This window comes from Carassius gibelio, chromosome B15 (genome assembly GCF_023724105.1).
Source record: "Carassius gibelio isolate Cgi1373 ecotype wild population from Czech Republic chromosome B15, carGib1.2-hapl.c, whole genome shotgun sequence".
NCBI lineage: Eukaryota > Metazoa > Chordata > Actinopteri > Cypriniformes > Cyprinidae > Carassius > Carassius gibelio.
Genome location: NC_068410.1, coordinates 20888726 through 20905405, shown reverse-complemented (window position 1 = coordinate 20905405; position 16680 = coordinate 20888726). Strand labels below are relative to the sequence as shown.

The following is a 16680-nucleotide window of genomic DNA, read 5'->3' as shown; positions in this document are numbered from 1 at the left end:
GGTAACAGTTGCTCTGATAGTGGCCTTCAGCTCTTCTGCATTCTTGGTTCTGGCATATCGCATCTTCCTCTTCACAAAACCCCATAGATTTTCTCCTGCCTCGCCCCTCCCCCACAGCCTAGGCCCACTACTTCACCAAAATAATATGGTCTTTTTATCGTTGAACCACAGATAGTGAGATTTTTGAGTGGAAAGGGTAGGAGAATGAAAAATCCAAGATGGTTATGCACTTTACTACTTTCTGCTGACTCCTAAAGATCACCCCGGCTCAAGAAAAGAAAATGATACAGTGCAACAATGTGCCCATTACATCTAATTCTGATGGTTGTAATAATGTCAACACCATATCATCTCATAATGTATGTATATGTTTTATTATGAGTCAGTTATAAGAAATAGGGTTTTATGCCCCAGGTGTATCTTATGAGGGGTTACTGACGGGTAGGTGTTAGGGGTTAGGGGAATGAAACATCCAAGGTTCAGACTTAAGGTCTGAACTTGGTTGTGCTCGGTCCATCCATCCACTGACCACTAAAGACCGATCCAAGACAGGCCGAGTTCACAAGCCCGCACCCCCTCCCATTCCTACCTCTGATTAGCAGTGCGACCTCTTGATCCCTCAGAGAACCGATATAGCCATTCAATGTCCTTAAATATTTTTGGTTACACCACAGTGGTTACTGACGGGAAGGTTTAGAGCCAGAGTTTTCACCTTTCGAGCAGAGCCCCATAGCCCAGGCCCACAACAACCTCCCAATAAAACGAGATTTCAAATAAGTATTCTGTTATATTCATTATTTATAATACAATACATATAATTATATATGTTTCAAACCATTAGTGATAGAATGGGTAGATTAGGGTTAGGGTTAGGAGGGTTAGTTAGGGGAATGAAGAGTTCAAGATCTGGGGCCCTGGGGTCCCCATTATATCTAATTCTGATTACATTATGATAGTAATAATGTCAACACCATATTATCTCATTATGTATGTATATGTTTTATATTTGGTTGTGTTATGTGATAATAATAATCATAATAGAGTTAGGGTAAAGTTTAGAGTTAGGGGTATATAGGGGTATATAGGTATATAGGTATATAGGTATATAGGTATATAGGTATATAGGTATATAGGGTAAATTGCGAAATTGCACCCCCCTATAAGGTGGGGTGCACTTCGTTTCTATAGGTCCTAGAGGGCTGAAATTAGGTATATATACTATTTAGAGGGCACCCGATCGTTTGCACTTAGTTTGGTAGCTCTAGCGCCACTAGGTGCTGAGAAATGGTATTGAACCCCCAGTTGTTTTGCAGTTAGAGGTCTGAAATTTGGTGTATATACTAATTAGAGGACACCCAGTCGATTGCACTTGGTTTTAGCTCCTCCAGGGGCCGAGATATGGTACTGCAACCTTACTTGAGTTTCGCAGTGCTAGGGTTGAGTTTCGCTGTGCTAGGGTTAAGGTTGAGTTTCGCTTTTCCAGCCCTAGGGTTGAGTTTCGCAGTTCCAGCCCTAGGGTTGAGTTAGGGTTAGTTAGGGTTAGGGGAATGAAACGTCCAAGGTCCAGACCTGAGGTCTGAACCTGGTTGTGCACGGTCCATCCGTCCACTGACCACTAAAGACCGATCCAAGCCAGACCGAGTCCATGAGTCAATGCAAAAAAATCCAAAATGGGGCTAAAATATTTGTGGTTATTTCCACTAGGTTTGCACAACAAAATGGGTGTTAAGGTTAGGTGTTGTGTGGTGCAGTACATCTTTGAAAAAACTCGACATCTGTATGGATGGAGGAAATCGTTCTAAACCCCCAAGAGAGTAATCAGTAATTTAATTATGCACAACTCAACATCGTTTTGGATGGAGGAATACGTTTCTGTGACTTCAAGAGATCTCAACATCGTCTGGATGGAGAAAACAATTTTTGGAACCTTCTAGAAAGGGTTAGGGTTAGAGTTAGGAACGAATGAGATCCAGAAGCTGAAACATAGTTCAACGTCGGTAAATGCACTGTCCTTCTTATACTCCTGATGGCCACCTGTTTTCACCGTTCGAGCAGAGCCCCACAGCCCAGGCCCACAACACCCCCCCAAATAAAATGAGACTTTAAATTAATATGCTATTATAATCATTATTTATATTATAAAAAATAATTTTGTAGGTTTCAACCATTAGTGGTAGAATGGGTAGGTTTTAGGTGTAGTGTGGTTCTGCTGGTTAGGTTTAGGTGCGGTGTGGTTGTCCTGGTTAGGTTTAGGTGCGGTGTGGTTGTCTTGGTTAGGTTTAGGCACGGTGTGGTTGTCCTGGTTAGGTTTAGGCGCGGTGTGGTTGTCCTGGTTAGGTTTAGGTGCGGTGTGGTTGTCCTGGTTAGGTTTAGGTGCAGTGTAGTTGAACTGGGTAGGTCTTAAGGCCCAAGGGTTATTTTTAAAGAAAGGAAAAAAGAAAAAAAAGGAAAAAATAGAAAGAAGAGGAGGGTTAGGGTTAGAGTTGGAGGGTTAGAGTTAGGGTTAGGGTTAGAGTTAGGGGAATGAAACGTCCAAGGTTCAAACCTAAGGTCTGAACCTGGTTGTGCTCGGTCCATTCGTCCGCTGACCACTAAACGCCGACCCAAGCCAGGCCAAGCCCACAGACACGCACCCCCCCTCCATTCCTACTTCCGGTTTTTAGTATGACCTCTTTTTTTTAAGAAAACATATGTGTTCGTTTAGTAAATTATTAATTAGATGAATAAATAAAGTATGTATATACCCGAGGTACCCGGTGGAGAGTTAAATGAATCCGGAGAAATCTGCTAATGGTTCAGAGTAAATACGGAGTTTAGAAAACTTATGTCAGGGCTAAGAGTAGTCCAGGGTTAGAGTGGTTAGGTTAAGGGCCGTGATGTCGGGTTAGGGTTAGAGTTAGGGTTAGGGTTAGGTTAGGTTAGGTTAGGGTTAGGAACGAATGAGATCCAGAAGCTGAAACATAGTTCAACGTCGGTAAATGCACTGTCCTTCTTATACTCCTGATGGCCACCTGTTTTCACCGCTCGAGCAGAGCCCCACAGCCCAGGCCCACAACACCCCCCCAATAAAATGAGACTTCAAATTAATATGCTATTATAATCATTATTTATATTATAAAAAAATAATTTTGTAGGTTTCAACCATTAGTGGTAGATTGGGTAGGTTTTAGGTGTAGTGTGGTTCTGCTGGTTAGGTTTAGGTGCGGTGTGGTTGTCCTGGTTAGGTTTAGGTGCGGTGTGGTTGTCCTGGTTAGGTTTAGGTGCAGGGTTAGGTTTGGAAAAGTACAACAGCTCCCCCCAACCTAGCCCTCGTCTAGGCCGGTTTGGGATAGGGAGACTGAGGGAAAGGTGCACGGGCCCACGCTTGTCAGACTATACCATATCGCATGAGATCATCTCCGGTCTAGGAGCTGTGCTTGTCTAAGCATTGGGCCTAAAAAAGTGAAAGTTATGTTTTTGGTTAAATTTAGGCTCTGAATTTTTTCACCCTTAAGTTTCACAGTGCACGAGTTGAACCGGCTGGGTTCATAATTGCTGAGGTTATGGCGGTTAGCTTGAGAGTGCAGTTTGTTCCAGCACTCAATCTAGATCTAAGTAGATATGAGAACACAAAGTTCTTGACTGAACTTGTTCCAGATCGGCGAACCAGACCACAACTCGAAGGTCGCAGACCGGTAATCCCGACCCAGCATCGTGCTCTGCCAAAAAGTATTGTTTCAGCCAGACTGCCATGTTATCAAAGACGGTTAATGTCATAGTTAAATTATAATCATTGGGTCTGTGATTGTTAAGTTTAGGGTGTGTTTTAGTTCAGCCTTAAATTTAGCTGTGTTAGAATTACACCGACTAGGTTTGTAAACCGCTGGGTCTGTGACGGTTAAGTTTAGGGTGTGGTTTGGTTCAGCCTTAAATTTAGCAGTACTCACCAGACCACAGCTCGAAATTCAGAGTCCGACGATCCCGACCCAGCATCGCGTTCCGCCATGAAGTCCTGTTTCAGCCAGACTGCCTTGTCCCAAAGACGGTAAGTGTCATCGTTAGACTATAAACACTGGGTCTATGATGGTTAAGTTTAGGGTGTGTTTTAGTTCAGCCTTAAATTTAGCTGTGTTAGAATTAAACCGGCTAGGTTTTTAAACCGCTGGGTCTGTGACGGTTAAGTTTAGGGTGTGGTTTGGTTCAGCCTTAAATTTAGCAGTACTCACCAGACCACAGCTCGGAATTCAGAGTCCGACGATCCCGACCCAGCATCGCGTTCCGTCATGAAGTCCTGTTTCAGCCAGACTGCCATGTTATCAAAGACGGTTAATGTCATAGTTAAATTATAATCGTTGGGTCTGTGATGGTTAAGTTTAGGGGTGTGGTTTGGTCCAGCCTTAAAAATAGCAGTCCTCGAGTTGAACCGGCTACGTTTTTAAATGCTGGGTTAGGGTTAGGGTTAGGGTTAGAGTTAGGGTTAGAGTTAGGGTTAGAGTTAGAGTTAGGGTAGAGGTTAGAGTTAGGGTTAGGGTTAGGGTTAGAGTTAGAGTTAGGGTTAGGTATATAGATAAAAACGAGTTTCACCCTCATTAATTCCACCCTCGTTAGCATATGCGATCTGATTGGCCAAAGCTTACCTGTCCGTATCTTTTGAAGCGTAGGTCCGATGTGCACATAACTGGTATCGTTGGATTCAGAAGGCGGCCTTCTTTCAGGTAGCGTGGATCTATGGAAGAAAGGATGTCGTTTTCAAATCCAATGTGACCGTACATCAGTCTAAAGCGTGACAAAAAGGAAGCCAGTCATCGATAAAAACAAGAAATACATCCAAACGAAATAACCCGTGAAATCATTTGTCTTTTTAGGAACAAGGTATCACTAGCCTGAATAAAAATAGTTTTCCAGCCAGTTCGTGTGCGTCTGTGTGTTTTGACTGCATATGCGTGTGAGTGTGCACAGGAGTGTATGTGTGTGTTTGTGAAAGAGAGAGAGAGTGCATCATTAAAATTAGACTGGAAAGATGTCTTTGAGTGAAGTCATCCGCTCAAGAGCTCCGCCTGGAGTGTCAAATCCTGCTAAAATATTGGAATCCTAATCAGTTTTTTACACATGGCTATTCACAGTTTTATCCAGGAGAGGGCGACCGAGAAGCCAAGGGTTATATCCTGGAGAATATGATATTAGTTTTATGATATTTCTGTACAGAATTTGATGAAGCGTCTGGTTGATAAAGGTTTACAGAGTCTAGGGACTGGCACGTTTAAAAACGGTGGGGCCAGGGGTCAGTGGGTTACGGTCAGTGGGGCTAAGGCTAGCAGTTTTGTTTGGGGCTAAGGCTAGCAGTTTTGAGGGTTAAGGTTTAGGGGCTAGTTTGGGGTCAGTTGCAGCTAGGTATATAGATAAAAACGAGTTTCACCCTCATTAATTCCACCCTCGTTAGCATATGCGATCTGATTGGCCAAAGCTTACCTGTCCGTATCTTTTGAAGCGTAGGTCCGATGTGCACATAACTGGTATCGTTGGATTCAGAAGGCGGCCTTCTTTCAGGTAGCGTGGATCTATGGAAGAAAGGATGTCGTTTTCAAATCCAATGTGACCGTACATCAGTCTAAAGCGTGACAAAAAGGAAGCCAGTCATCGATAAAAACAAGAAATACATCCAAACGAAATAACCCGTGAAATCATTTGTCTTTTTAGGAACAAGGTATCACTAGCCTGAATAAAAATAGTTTTCCAGCCAGTTCGTGTGCATCTGTGTGTTTTGACTGCATATGCGTGTGAGTGTGCACAGGAGTGTATGTGTGTGTTTGTGAAAGAGAGAGAGAGTGCATCATTAAAATTAGACTGGAAAGATGTCTTTGAGTGAAGTCATCCGCTCAAGAGCTCCGCCTGGAGTGTCAAATCCTGCTAAAATATTGGAATCCTAATCAGTTTTTTACACATGGCTATTCACAGTTTTATCCAGGAGAGGGCGACCGAGAAGCCAAGGGTTATATCCTGGAGAATATGATATTAGTTTTATGATATTTCTGTACAGAATTTGATGAAGCGTCTGGTTGATAAAGGTTTACAGAGTCTAGGGACTGGCACGTTTAAAAACGGTGGGGCCAGGGGTCAGTGGGTTACGGTCAGTGGGGCTAAGGCTAGCAGTTTTGTTTGGGGCTAAGGCTAGCAGTTTTGAGGGTTAAGGTTTAGGGGCTAGTTTGGGGTCAGTTGCAGCTAGGTATATAGATAAAAACGAGTTTCACCCTCATTAATTCCACCCTCGTTAGCATATGCGATCTGATTGGCCAAAGCTTACCTGTCCGTATCTTTTGAAGCGTAGGTCCGATGTGCACATAACTGGTATCGTTGGATTCAGAAGGCGGCCTTCTTTCAGGTAGCGTGGATCTATGGAAGAAAGGATGTCGTTTTCAAATCCAATGTGACCGTACATCAGTCTAAAGCGTGACAAAAAGGAAGCCAGTCATCGATAAAAACAAGAAATACATCCAAACGAAATAACCCGTGAAATCATTTGTCTTTTTAGGAACAAGGTATCACTAGCCTGAATAAAAATAGTTTTCCAGCCAGTTCGTGTGCGTCTGTGTGTTTTGACTGCATATGCGTGTGAGTGTGCACACGTGCGTGTGAGTGTGCACAGGAGTGTATGTGTGTGTTTGTGAAAGAGAGAGAGAGTGCATCATTAAAATTAGACTGGAAAGATGTCTTTGAGTGAAGTCATCCGCTCAAGAGCTCCGCCTGGAGTGTCAAATCCTGCTAAAATATTGGAATCCTAATCAGTTTTTTACACATGGCTATTCACAGTTTTATCCAGGAGAGGGCGACCGAGAAGCCAAGGGTTATATCCTGGAGAATATGATATTAGTTTTATGATATTTCTGTACAGAATTTGATGAAGCGTCTGGTTGATAAAGGTTTACAGAGTCTAGGGACTGGCACGTTTAAAAACGGTGGGGCCAGGGGTCAGTGGGTTACGGTCAGTGGGGCTAAGGCTAGCAGTTTTGTTTGGGGCTAAGGCTAGCAGTTTTGAGGGTTAAGGTTTAGGGGCTAGTTTGGGGTCAGTTGCAGCTAGGTATATAGATAAAAACGAGTTTCACCCTCATTAATTCCACCCTCGTTAGCATATGCGATCTGATTGGCCAAAGCTTACCTGTCCGTATCTTTTGAAGCGTAGGTCCGATGTGCACATAACTGGTATCGTTGGATTCAGAAGGCGGCCTTCTTTCAGGTAGCGTGGATCTATGGAAGAAAGGATGTCGTTTTCAAATCCAATGTGACCGTACATCAGTCTAAAGCGTGACAAAAAGGAAGCCAGTCATCGATAAAAACAAGAAATACATCCAAACGAAATAACCCGTGAAATCATTTGTCTTTTTAGGAACAAGGTATCACTAGCCTGAATAAAAATAGTTTTCCAGCCAGTTCGTGTGCGTCTGTGTGTTTTGACTGCATATGCGTGTGAGTGTGCACACGTGCGTGTGAGTGTGCACAGGAGTGTATGTGTGTGTTTGTGAAAGAGAGAGAGAGTGCATCATTAAAATTAGACTGGAAAGATGTCTTTGAGTGAAGTCATCCGCTCAAGAGCTCCGCCTGGAGTGTCAAATCCTGCTAAAATATTGGAATCCTAATCAGTTTTTTACACATGGCTATTCACAGTTTTATCCAGGAGAGGGCGACCGAGAAGCCAAGGGTTATATCCTGGAGAATATGATATTAGTTTTATGATATTTCTGTACAGAATTTGATGAAGCGTCTGGTTGATAAAGGTTTACAGAGTCTAGGGACTGGCACGTTTAAAAACGGTGGGGCCAGGGGTCAGTGGGTTACGGTCAGTGGGGCTAAGGCTAGCAGTTTTGTTTGGGGCTAAGGCTAGCAGTTTTGAGGGTTAAGGTTTAGGGGCTAGTTTGGGGTCAGTTGCAGCTAGGTATATAGATAAAAACGAGTTTCACCCTCATTAATTCCACCCTCGTTAGCATATGCGATCTGATTGGCCAAAGCTTACCTGTCCGTATCTTTTGAAGCGTAGGTCCGATGTGCACATAACTGGTATCGTTGGATTCAGAAGGCGGCCTTCTTTCAGGTAGCGTGGATCTATGGAAGAAAGGATGTCGTTTTCAAATCCAATGTGACCGTACATCAGTCTAAAGCGTGACAAAAAGGAAGCCAGTCATCGATAAAAACAAGAAATACATCCAAACGAAATAACCCGTGAAATCATTTGTCTTTTTAGGAACAAGGTATCACTAGCCTGAATAAAAATAGTTTTCCAGCCAGTTCGTGTGCGTCTGTGTGTTTTGACTGCATATGCGTGTGAGTGTGCACACGTGCGTGTGAGTGTGCACAGGAGTGTATGTGTGTGTTTGTGAAAGAGAGAGAGAGTGCATCATTAAAATTAGACTGGAAAGATGTCTTTGAGTGAAGTCATCCGCTCAAGAGCTCCGCCTGGAGTGTCAAATCCTGCTAAAATATTGGAATCCTAATCAGTTTTTTACACATGGCTATTCACAGTTTTATCCAGGAGAGGGCGACCGAGAAGCCAAGGGTTATATCCTGGAGAATATGATATTAGTTTTATGATATTTCTGTACAGAATTTGATGAAGCGTCTGGTTGATAAAGGTTTACAGAGTCTAGGGACTGGCACGTTTAAAAACGGTGGGGCCAGGGGTCAGTGGGTTACGGTCAGTGGGGCTAAGGCTAGCAGTTTTGTTTGGGGCTAAGGCTAGCAGTTTTGAGGGTTAAGGTTTAGGGGCTAGTTTGGGGTCAGTTGCAGCTAGGTATATAGATAAAAACGAGTTTCACCCTCATTAATTCCACCCTCATTAGCATATGCGATCTGATTGGCCAAAGCTTACCTGTCCGTATCTTTTGAAGCGTAGGTCCGATGTGCACATAACTGGTATCGTTGGATTCAGAAGGCGGCCTTCTTTCAGGTAGCGTGGATCTATGGAAGAAAGGATGTCGTTTTCAAATCCAATGTGACCGTACATCAGTCTAAAGCGTGACAAAAAGGAAGCCAGTCATCGATAAAAACAAGAAATACATCCAAACGAAATAACCCGTGAAATCATTTGTCTTTTTAGGAACAAGGTATCACTAGCCTGAATAAAAATAGTTTTCCAGCCAGTTCGTGTGCGTCTGTGTGTTTTGACTGCATATGCGTGTGAGTGTGCACAGGAGTGTATGTGTGTGTTTGTGAAAGAGAGAGAGAGTGCATCATTAAAATTAGACTGGAAAGATGTCTTTGAGTGAAGTCATCCGCTCAAGAGCTCCGCCTGGAGTGTCAAATCCTGCTAAAATATTGGAATCCTAATCAGTTTTTTACACATGGCTATTCACAGTTTTATCCAGGAGAGGGCGACCGAGAAGCCAAGGGTTATATCCTGGAGAATATGATATTAGTTTTATGATATTTCTGTACAGAATTTGATGAAGCGTCTGGTTGATAAAGGTTTACAGAGTCTAGGGACTGGCACGTTTAAAAACGGTGGGGCCAGGGGTCAGTGGGTTACGGTCAGTGGGGCTAAGGCTAGCAGTTTTGTTTGGGGCTAAGGCTAGCAGTTTTGAGGGTTAAGGTTTAGGGGCTAGTTTGGGGTCAGTTGCAGCTAGGTATATAGATAAAAACGAGTTTCACCCTCATTAATTCCACCCTCGTTAGCATATGCGATCTGATTGGCCAAAGCTTACCTGTCCGTATCTTTTGAAGCGTAGGTCCGATGTGCACATAACTGGTATCGTTGGATTCAGAAGGCGGCCTTCTTTCAGGTAGCGTGGATCTATGGAAGAAAGGATGTCGTTTTCAAATCCAATGTGACCGTACATCAGTCTAAAGCGTGACAAAAAGGAAGCCAGTCATCGATAAAAACAAGAAATACATCCAAACGAAATAACCCGTGAAATCATTTGTCTTTTTAGGAACAAGGTATCACTAGCCTGAATAAAAATAGTTTTCCAGCCAGTTCGTGTGCGTCTGTGTGTTTTGACTGCATATGCGTGTGAGTGTGCACACGTGCGTGTGAGTGTGCACAGGAGTGTATGTGTGTGTTTGTGAAAGAGAGAGAGAGTGCATCATTAAAATTAGACTGGAAAGATGTCTTTGAGTGAAGTCATCCGCTCAAGAGCTCCGCCTGGAGTGTCAAATCCTGCTAAAATATTGGAATCCTAATCAGTTTTTTACACATGGCTATTCACAGTTTTATCCAGGAGAGGGCGACCGAGAAGCCAAGGGTTATATCCTGGAGAATATGATATTAGTTTTATGATATTTCTGTACAGAATTTGATGAAGCGTCTGGTTGATAAAGGTTTACAGAGTCTAGGGACTGGCACGTTTAAAAACGGTGGGGCCAGGGGTCAGTGGGTTACGGTCAGTGGGGCTAAGGCTAGCAGTTTTGTTTGGGGCTAAGGCTAGCAGTTTTGAGGGTTAAGGTTTAGGGGCTAGTTTGGGGTCAGTTGCAGCTAGGTATATAGATAAAAACGAGTTTCACCCTCATTAATTCCACCCTCGTTAGCATATGCGATCTGATTGGCCAAAGCTTACCTGTCCGTATCTTTTGAAGCGTAGGTCCGATGTGCACATAACTGGTATCGTTGGATTCAGAAGGCGGCCTTCTTTCAGGTAGCGTGGATCTATGGAAGAAAGGATGTCGTTTTCAAATCCAATGTGACCGTACATCAGTCTAAAGCGTGACAAAAAGGAAGCCAGTCATCGATAAAAACAAGAAATACATCCAAACGAAATAACCCGTGAAATCATTTGTCTTTTTAGGAACAAGGTATCACTAGCCTGAATAAAAATAGTTTTCCAGCCAGTTCGTTTGCGTCTGTGTGTTTTGACTGCATATGCGTGTGAGTGTGCACACGTGCGTGTGAGTGTGCACAGGAGTGTATGTGTGTGTTTGTGAAAGAGAGAGAGAGTGCATCATTAAAATTAGACTGGAAAGATGTCTTTGAGTGAAGTCATCCGCTCAAGAGCTCCGCCTGGAGTGTCAAATCCTGCTAAAATATTGGAATCCTAATCAGTTTTTTACACATGGCTATTCACAGTTTTATCCAGGAGAGGGCGACCGAGAAGCCAAGGGTTATATCCTGGAGAATATGATATTAGTTTTATGATATTTCTGTACAGAATTTGATGAAGCGTCTGGTTGATAAAGGTTTACAGAGTCTAGGGACTGGCACGTTTAAAAACGGTGGGGCCAGGGGTCAGTGGGTTACGGTCAGTGGGGCTAAGGCTAGCAGTTTTGTTTGGGGCTAAGGCTAGCAGTTTTGAGGGTTAAGGTTTAGGGGCTAGTTTGGGGTCAGTTGCAGCTAGGTATATAGATAAAAACGAGTTTCACCCTCATTAATTCCACCCTCGTTAGCATATGCGATCTGATTGGCCAAAGCTTACCTGTCCGTATCTTTTGAAGCGTAGGTCCGATGTGCACATAACCGGTATCGTTGGATTCAGAAGGCGGCCTTCTTTCAGGTAGCGTGGATCTATGGAAGAAAGGATGTCGTTTTCAAATCCAATGTGACCGTACATCAGTCTAAAGCGTGACAAAAAGGAAGCCAGTCATCGATAAAAACAAGAAATACATCCAAACGAAATAACCCGTGAAATCATTTGTCTTTTTAGGAACAAGGTATCACTAGCCTGAATAAAAATAGTTTTCCAGCCAGTTCGTGTGCGTCTGTGTGTTTTGACTGCATATGCGTGTGAGTGTGCACACGTGCGTGTGAGTGTGCACAGGAGTGTATGTGTGTGTTTGTGAAAGAGAGAGAGAGTGCATCATTAAAATTAGACTGGAAAGATGTCTTTGAGTGAAGTCATCCGCTCAAGAGCTCCGCCTGGAGTGTCAAATCCTGCTAAAATATTGGAATCCTAATCAGTTTTTTACACATGGCTATTCACAGTTTTATCCAGGAGAGGGCGACCGAGAAGCCAAGGGTTATATCCTGGAGAATATGATATTAGTTTTATGATATTTCTGTACAGAATTTGATGAAGCGTCTGGTTGATAAAGGTTTACAGAGTCTAGGGACTGGCACGTTTAAAAACGGTGGGGCCAGGGGTCAGTGGGGCTAAGGCTAGCAGTTTTGTTTGGGGCTAAGGCTAGCAGTTTTGAGGGTTAAGGTTTAGGGGCTAGTTTGGGGTCAGTTGCAGCTAGGTATATAGATAAAAACGAGTTTCACCCTCATTAATTCCACCCTCGTTAGCATATGCGATCTGATTGGCCAAAGCTTACCTGTCCGTATCTTTTGAAGCGTAGGTCCGATGTGCACATAACTGGTATCGTTGGATTCAGAAGGCGGCCTTCTTTCAGGTAGCGTGGATCTATGGAAGAAAGGATGTCGTTTTCAAATCCAATGTGACCGTACATCAGTCTAAAGCGTGACAAAAAGGAAGCCAGTCATCGATAAAAACAAGAAATACATCCAAACGAAATAACCCGTGAAATCATTTGTCTTTTTAGGAACAAGGTATCACTAGCCTGAATAAAAATAGTTTTCCAGCCAGTTCGTGTGCGTCTGTGTGTTTTGACTGCATATGCGTGTGAGTGTGCACACGTGCGTGTGAGTGTGCACAGGAGTGTATGTGTGTGTTTGTGAAAGAGAGAGAGAGTGCATCATTAAAATTAGACTGGAAAGATGTCTTTGAGTGAAGTCATCCGCTCAAGAGCTCCGCCTGGAGTGTCAAATCCTGCTAAAATATTGGAATCCTAATCAGTTTTTTACACATGGCTATTCACAGTTTTATCCAGGAGAGGGCGACCGAGAAGCCAAGGGTTATATCCTGGAGAATATGATATTAGTTTTATGATATTTCTGTACAGAATTTGATGAAGCGTCTGGTTGATAAAGGTTTACAGAGTCTAGGGACTGGCACGTTTAAAAACGGTGGGGCCAGGGGTCAGTGGGGCTAAGGCTAGCAGTTTTGTTTGGGGCTAAGGCTAGCAGTTTTGAGGGTTAAGGTTTAGGGGCTAGTTTGGGGTCAGTTGCAGCTAGGTATATAGATAAAAACGAGTTTCACCCTCATTAATTCCACCCTCGTTAGCATATGCGATCTGATTGGCCAAAGCTTACCTGTCCGTATCTTTTGAAGCGTAGGTCCGATGTGCACATAACTGGTATCGTTGGATTCAGAAGGCGGCCTTCTTTCAGGTAGCGTGGATCTATGGAAGAAAGGATGTCGTTTTCAAATCCAATGTGACCGTACATCAGTCTAAAGCGTGACAAAAAGGAAGCCAGTCATCGATAAAAACAAGAAATACATCCAAACGAAATAACCCGTGAAATCATTTGTCTTTTTAGGAACAAGGTATCACTAGCCTGAATAAAAATAGTTTTCCAGCCAGTTCGTGTGCGTCTGTGTGTTTTGACTGCATATGCGTGTGAGTGTGCACACGTGCGTGTGAGTGTGCACAGGAGTGTATGTGTGTGTTTGTGAAAGAGAGAGAGAGTGCATCATTAAAATTAGACTGGAAAGATGTCTTTGAGTGAAGTCATCCGCTCAAGAGCTCCGCCTGGAGTGTCAAATCCTGCTAAAATATTGGAATCCTAATCAGTTTTTTACACATGGCTATTCACAGTTTTATCCAGGAGAGGGCGACCGAGAAGCCAAGGGTTATATCCTGGAGAATATGATATTAGTTTTATGATATTTCTGTACAGAATTTGATGAAGCGTCTGGTTGATAAAGGTTTACAGAGTCTAGGGACTGGCACGTTTAAAAACGGTGGGGCCAGGGGTCAGTGGGTTACGGTCAGTGGGGCTAAGGCTAGCAGTTTTGTTTGGGGCTAAGGCTAGCAGTTTTGAGGGTTAAGGTTTAGGGGCTAGTTTGGGGTCAGTTGCAGCTAGGTATATAGATAAAAACGAGTTTCACCCTCATTAATTCCACCCTCGTTAGCATATGCGATCTGATTGGCCAAAGCTTACCTGTCCGTATCTTTTGAAGCGTAGGTCCGATGTGCACATAACTGGTATCGTTGGATTCAGAAGGCGGCCTTCTTTCAGGTAGCGTGGATCTATGGAAGAAAGGATGTCGTTTTCAAATCCAATGTGACCGTACATCAGTCTAAAGCGTGACAAAAAGGAAGCCAGTCATCGATAAAAACAAGAAATACATCCAAACGAAATAACCCGTGAAATCATTTGTCTTTTTAGGAACAAGGTATCACTAGCCTGAATAAAAATAGTTTTCCAGCCAGTTCGTGTGCGTCTGTGTGTTTTGACTGCATATGCGTGTGAGTGTGCACACGTGCGTGTGAGTGTGCACAGGAGTGTATGTGTGTGTTTGTGAAAGAGAGAGAGAGTGCATCATTAAAATTAGACTGGAAAGATGTCTTTGAGTGAAGTCATCCGCTCAAGAGCTCCGCCTGGAGTGTCAAATCCTGCTAAAATATTGGAATCCTAATCAGTTTTTTACACATGGCTATTCACAGTTTTATCCAGGAGAGGGCGACCGAGAAGCCAAGGGTTATATCCTGGAGAATATGATATTAGTTTTATGATATTTCTGTACAGAATTTGATGAAGCGTCTGGTTGATAAAGGTTTACAGAGTCTAGGGACTGGCACGTTTAAAAACGGTGGGGCCAGGGGTCAGTGGGTTACGGTCAGTGGGGCTAAGGCTAGCAGTTTTGTTTGGGGCTAAGGCTAGCAGTTTTGAGGGTTAAGGTTTAGGGGCTAGTTTGGGGTCAGTTGCAGCTAGGTATATAGATAAAAACGAGTTTCACCCTCATTAATTCCACCCTCGTTAGCATATGCGATCTGATTGGCCAAAGCTTACCTGTCCGTATCTTTTGAAGCGTAGGTCCGATGTGCACATAACTGGTATCGTTGGATTCAGAAGGCGGCCTTCTTTCAGGTAGCGTGGATCTATGGAAGAAAGGATGTCGTTTTCAAATCCAATGTGACCGTACATCAGTCTAAAGCGTGACAAAAAGGAAGCCAGTCATCGATAAAAACAAGAAATACATCCAAACGAAATAACCCGTGAAATCATTTGTCTTTTTAGGAACAAGGTATCACTAGCCTGAATAAAAATAGTTTTCCAGCCAGTTCGTGTGCGTCTGTGTGTTTTGACTGCATATGCGTGTGAGTGTGCACACGTGCGTGTGAGTGTGCACAGGAGTGTATGTGTGTGTTTGTGAAAGAGAGAGAGAGTGCATCATTAAAATTAGACTGGAAAGATGTCTTTGAGTGAAGTCATCCGCTCAAGAGCTCCGCCTGGAGTGTCAAATCCTGCTAAAATATTGGAATCCTAATCAGTTTTTTACACATGGCTATTCACAGTTTTATCCAGGAGAGGGCGACCGAGAAGCCAAGGGTTATATCCTGGAGAATATGATATTAGTTTTATGATATTTCTGTACAGAATTTGATGAAGCGTCTGGTTGATAAAGGTTTACAGAGTCTAGGGACTGGCACGTTTAAAAACGGTGGGGCCAGGGGTCAGTGGGTTACGGTCAGTGGGGCTAAGGCTAGCAGTTTTGTTTGGGGCTAAGGCTAGCAGTTTTGAGGGTTAAGGTTTAGGGGCTAGTTTGGGGTCAGTTGCAGCTAGGTATATAGATAAAAACGAGTTTCACCCTCATTAATTCCACCCTCGTTAGCATATGCGATCTGATTGGCCAAAGCTTACCTGTCCGTATCTTTTGAAGCGTAGGTCCGATGTGCACATAACTGGTATCGTTGGATTCAGAAGGCGGCCTTCTTTCAGGTAGCGTGGATCTATGGAAGAAAGGATGTCGTTTTCAAATCCAATGTGACCGTACATCAGTCTAAAGCGTGACAAAAAGGAAGCCAGTCATCGATAAAAACAAGAAATACATCCAAACGAAATAACCCGTGAAATCATTTGTCTTTTTAGGAACAAGGTATCACTAGCCTGAATAAAAATAGTTTTCCAGCCAGTTCGTGTGCGTCTGTGTGTTTTGACTGCATATGCGTGTGAGTGTGCACAGGAGTGTATGTGTGTGTTTGTGAAAGAGAGAGAGAGTGCATCATTAAAATTAGACTGGAAAGATGTCTTTGAGTGAAGTCATCCGCTCAAGAGCTCCGCCTGGAGTGTCAAATCCTGCTAAAATATTGGAATCCTAATCAGTTTTTTACACATGGCTATTCACAGTTTTATCCAGGAGAGGGCGACCGAGAAGCCAAGGGTTATATCCTGGAGAATATGATATTAGTTTTATGATATTTCTGTACAGAATTTGATGAAGCGTCTGGTTGATAAAGGTTTACAGAGTCTAGGGACTGGCACGTTTAAAAACGGTGGGGCCAGGGGTCAGTGGGTTACGGTCAGTGGGGCTAAGGCTAGCAGTTTTGTTTGGGGCTAAGGCTAGCAGTTTTGAGGGTTAAGGTTTAGGGGCTAGTTTGGGGTCAGTTGCAGCTAGGTATATAGATAAAAACGAGTTTCACCCTCATTAATTCCACCCTCGTTAGCATATGCGATCTGATTGGCCAAAGCTTACCTGTCCGTATCTTTTGAAGCGTAGGTCCGATGTGCACATAACTGGTATCGTTGGATTCAGAAGGCGGCCTTCTTTCAGGTAGCGTGGATCTATGGAAGAAAGGATGTCGTTTTCAAATCCAATGTGACCGTACATCAGTCTAAAGCGTGACAAAAAGGAAGCCAGTCATCGATAAAAACAAGAAATACATCCAAACGAAATAACCCGTGAAATCATTTGTCTTTTTAGGAACAAGGTATCACTA

At 43.3% G+C, this 16680-nt stretch overlaps 1 long non-coding RNA gene across 48 annotated transcripts; it reads right to left on the bottom strand.

The window, feature by feature from the left end:
- Positions 1–4521: 4521 nt before the first annotated feature.
- Positions 4522–16636, bottom strand: LOC127972840 (uncharacterized). Of its 48 annotated transcripts, none has more exons than XR_008157199.1 (3): positions 16437–16636; positions 11373–11461; positions 4522–4705 (listed from the first exon to the last, which is right to left on the bottom strand). It is a non-coding gene; the product is annotated as an uncharacterized LOC127972840 (long non-coding RNA). The 48 variants fall into 48 exon arrangements; XR_008157164.1 differs by lacking the exon at positions 16437–16636 and adding an exon at positions 15605–16047; XR_008157186.1 differs by lacking the exon at positions 16437–16636 and adding an exon at positions 14753–15077.
- Positions 16637–16680: the final 44 nt, after the last annotated feature.